The 11605-nt window shown below is 42.3% G+C and overlaps 1 pseudogene; it reads left to right on the top strand.

The window, feature by feature from the left end:
• The window catches only part of LOC105508130, a 22806-nt pseudogene extending 13720 nt beyond the window's left edge, over nucleotides 1–9086 (top strand).
• Nucleotides 9087–11605: the final 2519 nt, after the last annotated feature.

The following is an 11605-nucleotide window of genomic DNA, read 5'->3' as shown; positions in this document are numbered from 1 at the left end:
TTCCTCTCTCTTTTCTTCTTTATTAGTCTTGCTAGCGGCCTGTCAATTTTGTTGATCTTTTCAGTCTTTTAACTAGATGTTAGTAATTGTAGTGGTATTAATAGTACTATTGGTGGCTGTTGTAGGAGTGAGAATAATGAGACAGCATTTTGGTAGGGGTAGGATCTGAATTTGGCTTTTAAATATAGCAAGATTTCTGCAGGCAGAGAGAGAGATGACATTTCCCCAAAACAGAGACCAACTGTGAGCAAAATCTCAGAGTCTGGGCAGGTGCAGTCTTGCTCACAGAATTAGGCCTTTTTGAACCCTGCAGAGGGTCTGTCTTATAGGGAAATAGCATAAGATGGGGCCCAAAAGAAAGAGTTAGGGTCTGATGTGGCAAGAAGTAAATACTAGAATAAGACATTTGCTTTGATCTGGGGTTCCACCCTGGAACTCAGGACGTAGGCTGAGCTAGAAATGAAGATTTGGGATTTGTGTGTACAGTGGTGATAAAAATGTCCTATCTTACATCCTTACAGAGCTTTAGCATTTGCCTGATGCTTTCCCATCTGACGTTTTGCTGATCCTCACAATAGCTTTATCACTGGGATGGACAGGTCACTCCTATTACGTGAGTTATGTGTGAAATGCCTGCTTCAGAGTGGGGACTTCATTAAGGTCACTTCCTTTTTCATGGACAAGACAATGAGAGTCAAAGATGTTACGTAACTTGCCCAAGTTCACAGAACTTCTAAACACTGGAGCTAGGACTTGAAAGCAACTCCTCTGCTCTCAGCTGATTCAGTTTTCCACACTTTCCATGGTAAGCCCAGTAATTATTTCTAATACTGAAATTTATTCAACAAACAATTCAGTTGAGCTCCTACTGTATGTCTCACATAGTATCAGGCTATAAGGATGCAAAGATAAATATGTTTACTTTTTTCTTTTTTCAGACAGAGTCTCTGTCGCTCAGGCTTGAGCACAGTGGTGCGATCTTGGCTCATTGCAACTTCCACCTCCTGGGTTCAAGCGATTCTCCTGCCTCAACCTCACAAGTAGCTGGGATTACAGGCATGCGCCACCACACCCCACAGATTTTTGTATTTTTAGTAGAGATGGGGTTTCACCATGTTGGCCAGGCTGATCTCAAACTCCTGCCTGACCCCAAGTGATCACCTTGTCTCAGCCTCCCAAAGCGCTGGGATTACAGGCATGAACCAGCGTGCCTGACCTCCTTTTTTTCTCATTTTTAAAATTTTTATTTATTTATTTATTTATTTTGAGACAGGGTCTGCTCTGTCACCCAGGCTGAAGTGCAGCGGTATAAGCATTGCTCACCAAACTCTCAAACTCCTGAGTTCAAGGGATCTCCCCACCTCAGCCTCCCCAGTAGTTGGGACTACAGGTGCAGGCCACCACAACTTACTTGTTTACATATTTTACAAATATACTCACAAATCATTGGGGAAAGTGGGGTTTATATTTTTCAAAACCCAGAATTTGGCAAGTGCAGAGATGGTAGTGGGCACACAAGTGTTATGGAATGGGTGGGTGAGGGGAGGACGGCTTCACAGAGAAGGCAAAGATTGAAGTGAGCCACGTATGCAAAGTACGCTCTTACTCATGGTCTGAATCTCACACTTAACTCTCCCAGGATATCAAGTGTTAGTAGATACGCTGGAACTAATGAGCCTCCCACAGGAGAAGTGCAACAGAGAAGCAGGGCAAGTGGACACATGTGGCAGCCTGGGAGTACACCCCCAGATCTCCTTAGAGAGAACCAGAATGGGAGGAGTGTAGTAGTTGACAGCCTGTAGCTGCTGCCCTTTTGGGGTTTAACTGCAGCATTCCTACTGAGGCGACACTTTCCAAGGCTGCTCCCAGCCAACGTCAGAGCATGGCAAAGGTACTAGAGCCAGGTCATTCCTGCTCAACATGGGAGTCCTCTGACAAGCACTCTGCTCAGGAGCTCAGCAGCCTGGCCCACACTTTCTCAGAGGTGCACAGCAACCTGGCACTCTTCCTAGCCAGTCCTCCTTTCCTCTCTCCTACAGGTGGGATTCCAGGTGCGCCACCAAGCCTGGCTAATAATTTTAGAGATGAGTTCTTACTATGTTGCTCAGATGGGTCTCAAACTCCTGGCTTCAAGGGATCCTCCCGCTGTGTGAGGCTCTCCCCACCTCCTCCTGATCCTCCTTCAACCGACACAGTAGTGTTAGAGAGGGAGAGAAACCCAGAGTAAAACTATTGGGAAATACCTTTGTTTCACAAGTGAGGAAAAGAGGAGAATGCCGCACATCATGGAGGAAGGGGAAATCAGTGGAAGCCCTGTGGCCGAGACTTCGAGCACATTTCAGGAGGGCCATTCACAGTTGGATTCTGAAGAGAAAATAAGGGTAATGAGAATACCCACAGCTACATGCCAGGAAGACAATCAGGGCTAAACATTTGAAAAATCATAAATAAAGTTATGATTGAATGAAGGAACAGAGATGGAGAACTTATTAGGGTGTTTAAAGCCAGCAGCTGCAACAGAAAACCCTAAACTCTCAGGTGGTTTAACCTAATAAAAGTTTGTTTTTCACTCACAGCAAGACCAGTTCTGGTCATGAGACCCTTCTCTACCTCGAGGCTTGTCCTTATAAAGCAAGAGTTTGCATTGATGCCAAAGAAGGGGAGGAGAGGACAGGGGATGGGGGATTTTTAAGGGTCTGACCTAGCAGTGGCCTGCATCCCTTCTCCTCACACGTCATTGGTCAAAATCTAGGCACATAACCTCAATCTAAGAGGGAGAGTGGAGAAAATATCTGTGCCTGCGTGCCCAGGAAAGAGGAAAATAACACAAGAATGGGCAAACCCATAGCATTATCTCTGCCACATGGAATATGCCACCACAGTGTTTTGCAATTAGGAACGCATTATAAACCCACATAAAGGTTAATACATATATGGGGATGGGGTGGAGCATTTAAACCAGTCAAATATTTTAACAGACAGATTGCAAGATTGCAAGGAGTGAGGGAAAACAGGAGGGATTGCCAGGAAGTGGAGGTAACAATGCTGCCTCCAGGAATCCTTAGGTGCTGTCCACCCACCAGCCTCTGATCCCAGGGTGAGAACTCCTGTCTCATCACTCATCTTGCCAACTGTATGCAAAGTGTTTGCTCTCTTCCCTAGGCTGTGAACTCTTCAACAAGGGGATGTTGTGTGCTTCATGTCTGTATCCCCAACCCCCAGCACAGGGCGTGGCATAGAGTCGCTGTCAATTGGATGAATAGAAAACATTCACCACTCTGGAGATTATGGTTTAAGGGATCTGGAGTGGAGAACAGGCATCCATACCTAAAAGAAAGTTATTTACTTACTTAAAATTGTAAAATATATACAACATAAAATTTACCATTCTAGCTTTTTTTTTTTTTTTTTTTTGAGATGGTTTGACTCTGTTATCCAGGCTGGAGTACAGTGGCATGATCATGGCTCACTGCAGCCTCAACCTCCTGGGCTCAAGCAATCATACTGCCTCAGTTCCCCAAGCTGGGACCACAGGCGTGTGCCCCCACACCTGGCTAGTTTTTAATTTTAACTATTTTTAAGTGTGGAGTTCTTAAGTACACTCACATTGTGCAAACATCACCACTATCCTCCACAGAACATTTTTCATGTTGCAAAACTGAAACTCTGTACCCATTAAACAATAACTCCCCATTCTCCCCTCCCCGACAACCCTTGGCAGCCGCCATTCTACTTTCAGCTTCTGAATTGGACTACTCTAGCTACCTGCCATAAGTGGCATCATACGGTATTTGTACTTTTGTGACTAGTTTATTTCCCTTAACACAACATCCTCAGATTCATCGATGTTGTACTATGTGTCAGAATTTCCTGTCCTTTTAAGGCTGAATAATATTCATTGTATGGGCGTACCATATTTTGTTGGTCCATTCATTGTGGACACTGGGGTTGCTTCCATCTTTTGGCTATTGTGAATAATGCTCTTGTGAACACAGATGGACAAATATTTCCCCAAGATCCTCTTTTCAATCCTTTTTGGATTTCAATACTTTTTAAAGGCTCTTCAGGTGATCTAAAACACAGCTAAAGCGGAAAACCTCTCTTTTGTGTCTAGGAGAAGAGAGTCAAGGGGATGATGAGGGATTTGGGGGACTATGCAACAGTGTAAGGCTTGGAGGAGGCAGGCATGAGGAAGAGAGGGGAGAAACAGAGGACTATGAAGAGGAGAAAAGGTCAGATTATGTAATACCTGAAGTTGAGATGATGTCATCTGCTGACCAGAGCAGGGGTAAGAGAAAGAGAAGATTGACACCTTTTGCTGAAAGGGATTCAACTGGGAGATAATGGGAGGAGAGGTGATCAAAGTTTAAAGACAAGTAAAGGACCCAGGGGCATTTGTGTGCTGGAGGAGAGGGGGTAGAAATAGAAGGAACTCCTTTGTATTAAAATCCAGCTCACTTGAGAGCAGACACTTAAAAAAGTTTATGGCAAGTGGGCTTAGAAATGGGCAAAAAATCATTAGCAGGCCCTGGGCTGTCCAGGCCTCATAGTGGACATGTGATAGGCCAGGGCTCAGGGCCCCAGGACAAGGGAAAAAGGGATCATGGAAATGATCCAGGTTTGGAAATGGGCCAGAGGATGTGGCAGAAGGTTAAGGGAGGAGAGGGAGGCTAAGTGCCAAATGAGTGCTGAGTATTGCATACCTAAACAAACCCATGCCCTCATAGAAATTTCCTGGTAAAAACAAGAAGAGTTACTGTCACCTACATAGATAACATTAAGTGTTCCATCAAATCAATCAAATTGCCTCCCCTGAGCCTGCCCTTGCCATGAGCCTCTCTATCCCTGGATGGACTGTCTTCCTAGCCACTGGCCACTTTCCTTATAGATCAAGATCTTCCTTGCTGCATTCAGAAACCAGAATTCTCCCTTTGTCCTGCCACATTGTTCCCTTACACTGCAGCCAGCAGCCCAATCCAGGGCCACCAGTAACAGATGTCTAACACCTCAGGGAGTCCCCTCAATGAGTCAATGGGGTGACTTTGCACTTCTAGAAGTCCTTGCCCTCCCTCCTGCACTATGGCAGCTGTGGACTGAAGTGACAGTCCCAGTGATCTCATTTTGAGCTCATCTTTATTTTTTTTTTAAATAAAACAAGGTTTTTAAAACACTTGTCCTGAAAAATCCATTCCCATCATCCTCTCTTCCTCTTAGATGACCCAATATGTCTTATCGATCTGGAACTTTCTTTATCTGGTATCTAATGGCTCACATGAAGCTTTGTTCCTATTTCCCCATGATGCTCCTTTTACCCCCAAACCTTTGTTGGCATTGTTCCATCTCTTTTCATTGCTTTGTGGGTCTCAGCTTTACCCTGTATAATTGCTCAGACTACCTCCTGCCTGCTCTGAGAAATCTGTCAGTTGCTGCCTGCTGCTTACGGTCTGTTATCTTTTACTTGCTTCACTGGGCTTTTGGCTGCCCTCTGGACATTGCTGCTGTTCTAGGACTAGATATAGATCTGTTTATTTTTCTAAGTAGCCTCTTACACTAGCATTTTGCTGTCCACATTTTATTGCCTTTATCTCTCTCTCTGTTTTCCCCTCCTTGCAGGCATGTTAGAGGCTCTCCAGCAGGCAAGCAGCCTAGGGAAACCACCATCCTACTGGCATCCTTGACGTGTCCAAACTGACAGTGTCCTTCAGTTGCAAATGTGCAGGCAGCCAGGCAAGGGGCCAGCTGACTCTGGAGCAGCCCAGTCCTCAGAGGATATGGAGGGAATTAACTTTGTTTAATAAATAAAATAGCCAGACAAACTTAACTACAAAAGATGTGAGCCTGGGAAAAGAAGATGTATGAGGAAGCATTCTCTCGTTCTTCCCTTTGTGCATGCAGAGGAAACACTTCTGTGTGCCATGTGGCTTCTGATTGATAATGGAGAGTGAGGCCCTTCCAAGGCTCTTCTTGGAACTGCCTGGGACGTTTTTTGCTGCATTTCTAGTTGGCTTCTACTTTGCTCCAGCTTCTGCAGAGCTGCTGACCTTTGATCCCTTCTGTTTGCCTCTAGAAACTGGCGTAGGCCCTTGGCTTTCCATGTTTGTACGTCAGCATGCCCTGGGGACTTAGGCTGCTGCAATTCTTGGCTGCCACACTCTAGCTTTGGTTCCATTTTGAACCAACCAACTATAGGCACTGTGGTCAGGCCTTCCCTCTCTGTCCAGGCCTTCAGAGACTATCACATTTGGGAAGTGGAGGGGATAGTAGAACAGAGTTCCAAGGAATATTTGAAGTACATTTGTCCCTAGGTGGCAGAAATGTAAGAAGGGAGAATTTTCAAGGAAGGAGGGGAAAGATATTTACAATGAGTTCTTTGCAATCTGAGTAAAAGAAATATAGGGGAAAAAACTAGAGCATCAATAAAGTGGTTAAGAATACCATGAATCCAAAATTGGTAATTTAATCCAAAATTTAAAAAAGGGATAAACATTGGATCAAATATTGAAGTAGAACCTAAGAATCTATGCAATGTAATAATTGTAACCTAGACCATCAATTTGCAACTGGCTTAAGTGCTATTTAAGGTAAATACCGCTCCATGATCAAGAGAGTGAGGATGTCTGTCTTTACTCTTTCATTCTTTCACTGACTTCTTTTATAGATATTTTTGAACAGCAGCCCAGTACTGGATGGTGCTAGATGCCATGGAAGATACAAAGAAGAACACATGGGGTCTGCACTCAACACAGTTAGACACATGAAAAGTCAAGTTAGGATAAATAAATGAAGACTGTTTCAAGATAGTATATGATTAAGTATCAATTAAGTAAGTACTATGGGTCCGCAGAGGGAGTACCCTTGCAGGCTGGAGGGATCACAGAGGGTTTATGGAAGAAATGGGCCTCAAAGCGACCTGGGTAAGTCAATAAAACTGTAAAGGAAAAGACAAATTCTCATGCTTAGTGATGACTTACTGGATTCTCCTTATGTACAACAAACTTTAGAAAAGCTGTGTCAAGTAGTCTTAGGCTAACGGCCCCATAGGCCTAAGATTGCAGCTGCAACTCCTCTCAGAGCTGCATTTCAAACATAAAGAAAGGGGCAAGGACCAAACATGTTCTCCTTGTGAACTCTCCCCACTTAGGGAGAAAGTCTTTGTCAAAAGATTTACCCTGAAATCTCACTGGCCAGAACTAACTCATATGCCTACCCCTAGGTGATTACTGGCGAAGTTTAATTCAATCGTGATTCTTCCCTGGGCTGGATAGACTGTGCACAGTTTTGATGAGATCAAGGGATCCCCATTTGCTAACTGAATAAAACCAGAGTTCTGTTTGGCAGAGAAGAAAGTGGGGATGGTGGATGAGTAGACAGTGAATGGTGTTTGCCACATTTACCATTAATGACCCCTGCCCATGTGGCTTCTCCACTGGCTGTAGCCAGCCCTTGACCTTGGCCTTCATTTACAACTTGGAATTTTTCCCCTATTGAAAATTATTGTTCCTGCACAATGGATCTGACACATGCCAGGAAGGCAACTCAAAATTTCATCAGTAAATTCTTATTCAGAGAAAATCCCTTGATCACGTCACATAAGATTGATGAATTGACATACCTTTATGTTAAGTTTTTAAAATGTTTTAAGTTAGGTACCATTTTTATGACTCCTTTGAACTAAACTGGCTAAAAATTAACCTACAGACCTCTGGTCTCAAGATAAGAATAGGTAAGTCTTTAGACACATCCAGATAAGTTTTAGATAAAAAAGGCATCTTATATTGTAGTCACTAGATTTTTTTTTTTCTTAATTCCCCATTGGATTGAAATCTAGAGGGCAGGGTTCAATGGGCTGTAGAACTGAGTGATCCAGTATAGTAACCACTAGCCACATATGGCTACTGAGTACTTGAAATGTGGTTAATGAGATGGAGGAAATGAATGTTTCATTGTATTTTAGTTTTAATTTAAAGTCTGATTTTGTTATTGAAAAACTTTTAAGTATGCTTGGAATAATTCATGTATGGGAATCTCCTTTCTCAATTGTAAGCTGTGTGAAACCTAAAAGAGCTTGACTATTTCCGATGAAAATGTAGTGTTTGAGTTGAGAGGTGTCATAAGTATAAAACATATACTGTATTTTAAAGATGTAGTATGGTAAAAACTATATAAATAAATCTCTTAAATAATTTCTTATATTGACTATATCATGAAATGACAATATTTCAAATATACTGGATTAAAGAAAATATACTATTTGAATTAATTTTACCTATTTCTTTTTACTGTGTTTCAAGGTGGCTATTAGAAAATTCTAAATTACATGTGTGGCTTTTGTTATATTTCAGCACCGCTGGAGTATATACTGAGCACTCAAATGTTTGTTGAATGAACTCTTTGGTGACTTGACCAAGGTCACTCAAAAAGACTCAACCCAGGTTCCCTTTCTCTCCATGTCATCTTCCTTTCCACCATTCCTTGTGGCTTTCTGTATCCCATATTGTGCTTCCTGGTCACATTCTTATACTCACCTGCAGAACAGAAACTTTCCTCATGGAGTGAGTTTTACAAACTCTGAGGAGAGGGAGAAACATCTGTGTTGAGGGTGTGTAAAGGCAGCAGCTTATAGAAAATGGAACTCCCTTTGATAGAGAGAAGTAAGTGATTTAGGATGCCAAATCTCAGATGACTCTTTTGTTTTACATTTTGCCATTGCTGGGTGTCTTTTCTGAGATCGCCAGTCAGCTCATTGAATGTTCTTGTTCTGCAAGTTCTTGTTTCATAAAAAGGGTGGTTTTACACTTCTGGACAGATTTCTTGCTATCCCCAGGGCTCTAGTGACACAGAGCAGACAAGAGAAACATAGGCTGTCTGAGCACAATGGGAGGAAAGCTGAGAACCGGTGGCCACCCACGCTGCTCACCAGAGAAACCCAGCACTCCCCTGGCTCAGAGAGCAGTTGCTTTGTTAGACCCTACACCAAAAGATTTGCTCTAAACCCGCTGAGACCATTCCCCCAGATTGCAATAATTACAGAACTGCGCTTTGCACTGCTCTTCATAAAACATGCACGAAACCAGCTGGGCCTGTGAATCATCCACTGAAGTGAAAGCACTGCAATTTCACATTTCCAATTTTTGGTCCTCATGTTCAAGCTGAAAGTGCCTTTATTTTTGCAGGATTTCATTCAATAGACATTCATTCACCAAATATGTATTGGATACCTGCTATGTGTCAGGCAATGTGAGATGCCAAGAAAAATAATACATGCTGATTTATTGGTCTATACTATATAACAATTACTTATGTAGCTGACCTATAAATAAGTTATATGTTTATTTATCTGAACTATCATAGACAAAAAGAGGCACAGATAATTTTTAAGAGCATAACCCAAAGATGCGTCTTTACATAAGTATACTCACCATTCTGGTTCAAAAACGAGATCTCTCTGGACCAATTTTTTGTCTCTGGCAGTGGCACTAAAACACTTGGTGTGATTCTAGGAATCCTCTCTAAGGAAATAATCAGGGATTATGGTTAAAGGTGTATGTATATTGATGTCATTGCAGTGTTATTTAAGAGAGAAAAGAAAACTCTCTAAATAAGAGTGGTTTAGTAAAATATGGGCCTGACCTTATGATAGCAAATCATTATAAATCATGTTTTAAAGAATATTTAGTAATGTCAGAAAATATTTCCCTTATATACAGAGATTTAAAAGTCAGGATATAAAAATACACATTACATGTGTTTTTCAGTTTGGAAAAAATATCTATACACATATGCAGAGAAAAGATTAGAAGGATATATACCAAAATACTAGCAATTTACCACTGGGGATGAGGTTATATATCACTTTATTTTCCTATTTATATTCTATAGTTTTAAAATGTTTAATTGTTCACTATTTCTGAAATATGGAAAAACAAACTTTTAATTTTTATTCATTTTATTTATTATCATTATTTTAGTGAGGGAGTCTTGCCATGTTGCCCAGGTTGAACTTGAACTCCCAGTGTCAAGCTATCCTCCTGCCTTGGCATCCCAAAGTGCTGGGATTACAGGCATGAGCCACTGCACCCAGCCATAACAAACTTTTAAAAGAAAATTGGTGCAGAGTCATTATTTTCCTCTGTGGAATTAATTTGAATTTTTAAAAAATACCTAGCCTCCCCCACTCCTCATTTCTATAGTTTCTTAAATAACTGATTCTGGATTTATCACACTTGACTTTATCTAAAACTTTTGAACCAATTTGTAACTGTCTATGACACATTGCGTGGACAATTAAATCCATAAACTTACTTCCTGTATCACCTGGGGTAGTACCATTGACTTTTCTGGGTTATTGAGAAGCCTGGATGAAGCAAAGAATGTGTAAAGTCTAGTTCAGTGCCTAGGCCGTGATGAGCCTGTGATGAGCCCTCACTACCGTTTTCTACCTGGCTTTCTTCTCTTCACAACTCTCTGCCTTGTCTAGCATTTGTTTTATATATAATTAAAAATCTAGGCCGGGTGCGGTGGCTGACACCTGTAATCCCAGCACTTTTTGCAAGGCCGAGGTGGGTGGATCACCTGAGGTCAGGAGTTCATGACCAGCCTGGCCAACACGGTGAAACCCCTTTCTACTAAAAATACAAAAAAATTAGCCAGGCGTGGTGGCAGACACCTGTAATTCCAGCTACTTAGGAGGTTGAGGCAGGAGAATCGCTTGAACCCAGGAGGTGGAGGTTGCAGTGAGCCAAGATCACGCCACTGCACTCCAGCCCAGGCAACAAGAGTGAAACTCCGTCTCAAAAAAAAAAAAAAAAAAAAATTAAAAATCAATTGCTTTTCATCGTGGTAAAATATACATTTTTTTTTTTTTTTTTTGAGACGGAGTCTCGCTCTGTCGCCCAGGCTGGAGTGCAGTGGCCGGATCTCAGCTCACTGCAAGCTCCGCCTCCTGGGTTTAGCCATTCTCCTGCCTCAGCCTCCCGAGTAGCTGGGACTACAGGCGCCCGCCACCTCGCCCGGCTAGTTTTTTGTGTTGTTTTTTTAGTAGAGACGGGGTTTCACTGTGTTAGCCAGTATGGTCTCGATCTCCTGACCCCGTGATCCTCCCGTCTCGGCCTCCCAAAGTGCTGGGATTACAGGCTTGAGCCACCGCGCCCGGCCCATATTTTTAAGTGTACAGCTAAGTGGCATTAAGTGTATTCACATTGTTGTACAACTATCACCACCATCCATCTCCAGAACTCCTTCATCTGCCTGAACTGCAAGTCAGTATCATTTAAATACTAACTCCTCGTTCCCCGCTCCTCCCAGCCCCTGGCAACTGCGATTCTATTTTCTATCTCTACGAATTTGACTACTCTAGGTACTTTTTACAAGTGGAACCATACAGGATTTGTCCTTTGTGACTGAGTTATTTCCCTTAGGATAATGTTCTCGAGGTTCACCCATGTGTCTGAAATTTCCTTTTAAAGACTTGATAATGTTCCATTGTCTACACATACCACAGATTGTTTGTCCATGGACTTTGTCCACATCTGTCCATGGACTTTGGGTTGCTGGCACCTTTTTTGGCTATTGTGAATAATGCTGCTATGAAAATGAATGTAGAGAT

The sequence above is a fragment of the Colobus angolensis genome, unplaced genomic scaffold, assembly GCF_000951035.1.
Source record: "Colobus angolensis palliatus isolate OR3802 unplaced genomic scaffold, Cang.pa_1.0 Scaffold158, whole genome shotgun sequence".
NCBI classification, from domain to species: domain Eukaryota; kingdom Metazoa; phylum Chordata; class Mammalia; order Primates; family Cercopithecidae; genus Colobus; species Colobus angolensis.
This window is presented reverse-complemented; position numbering and strand designations above follow the sequence as displayed.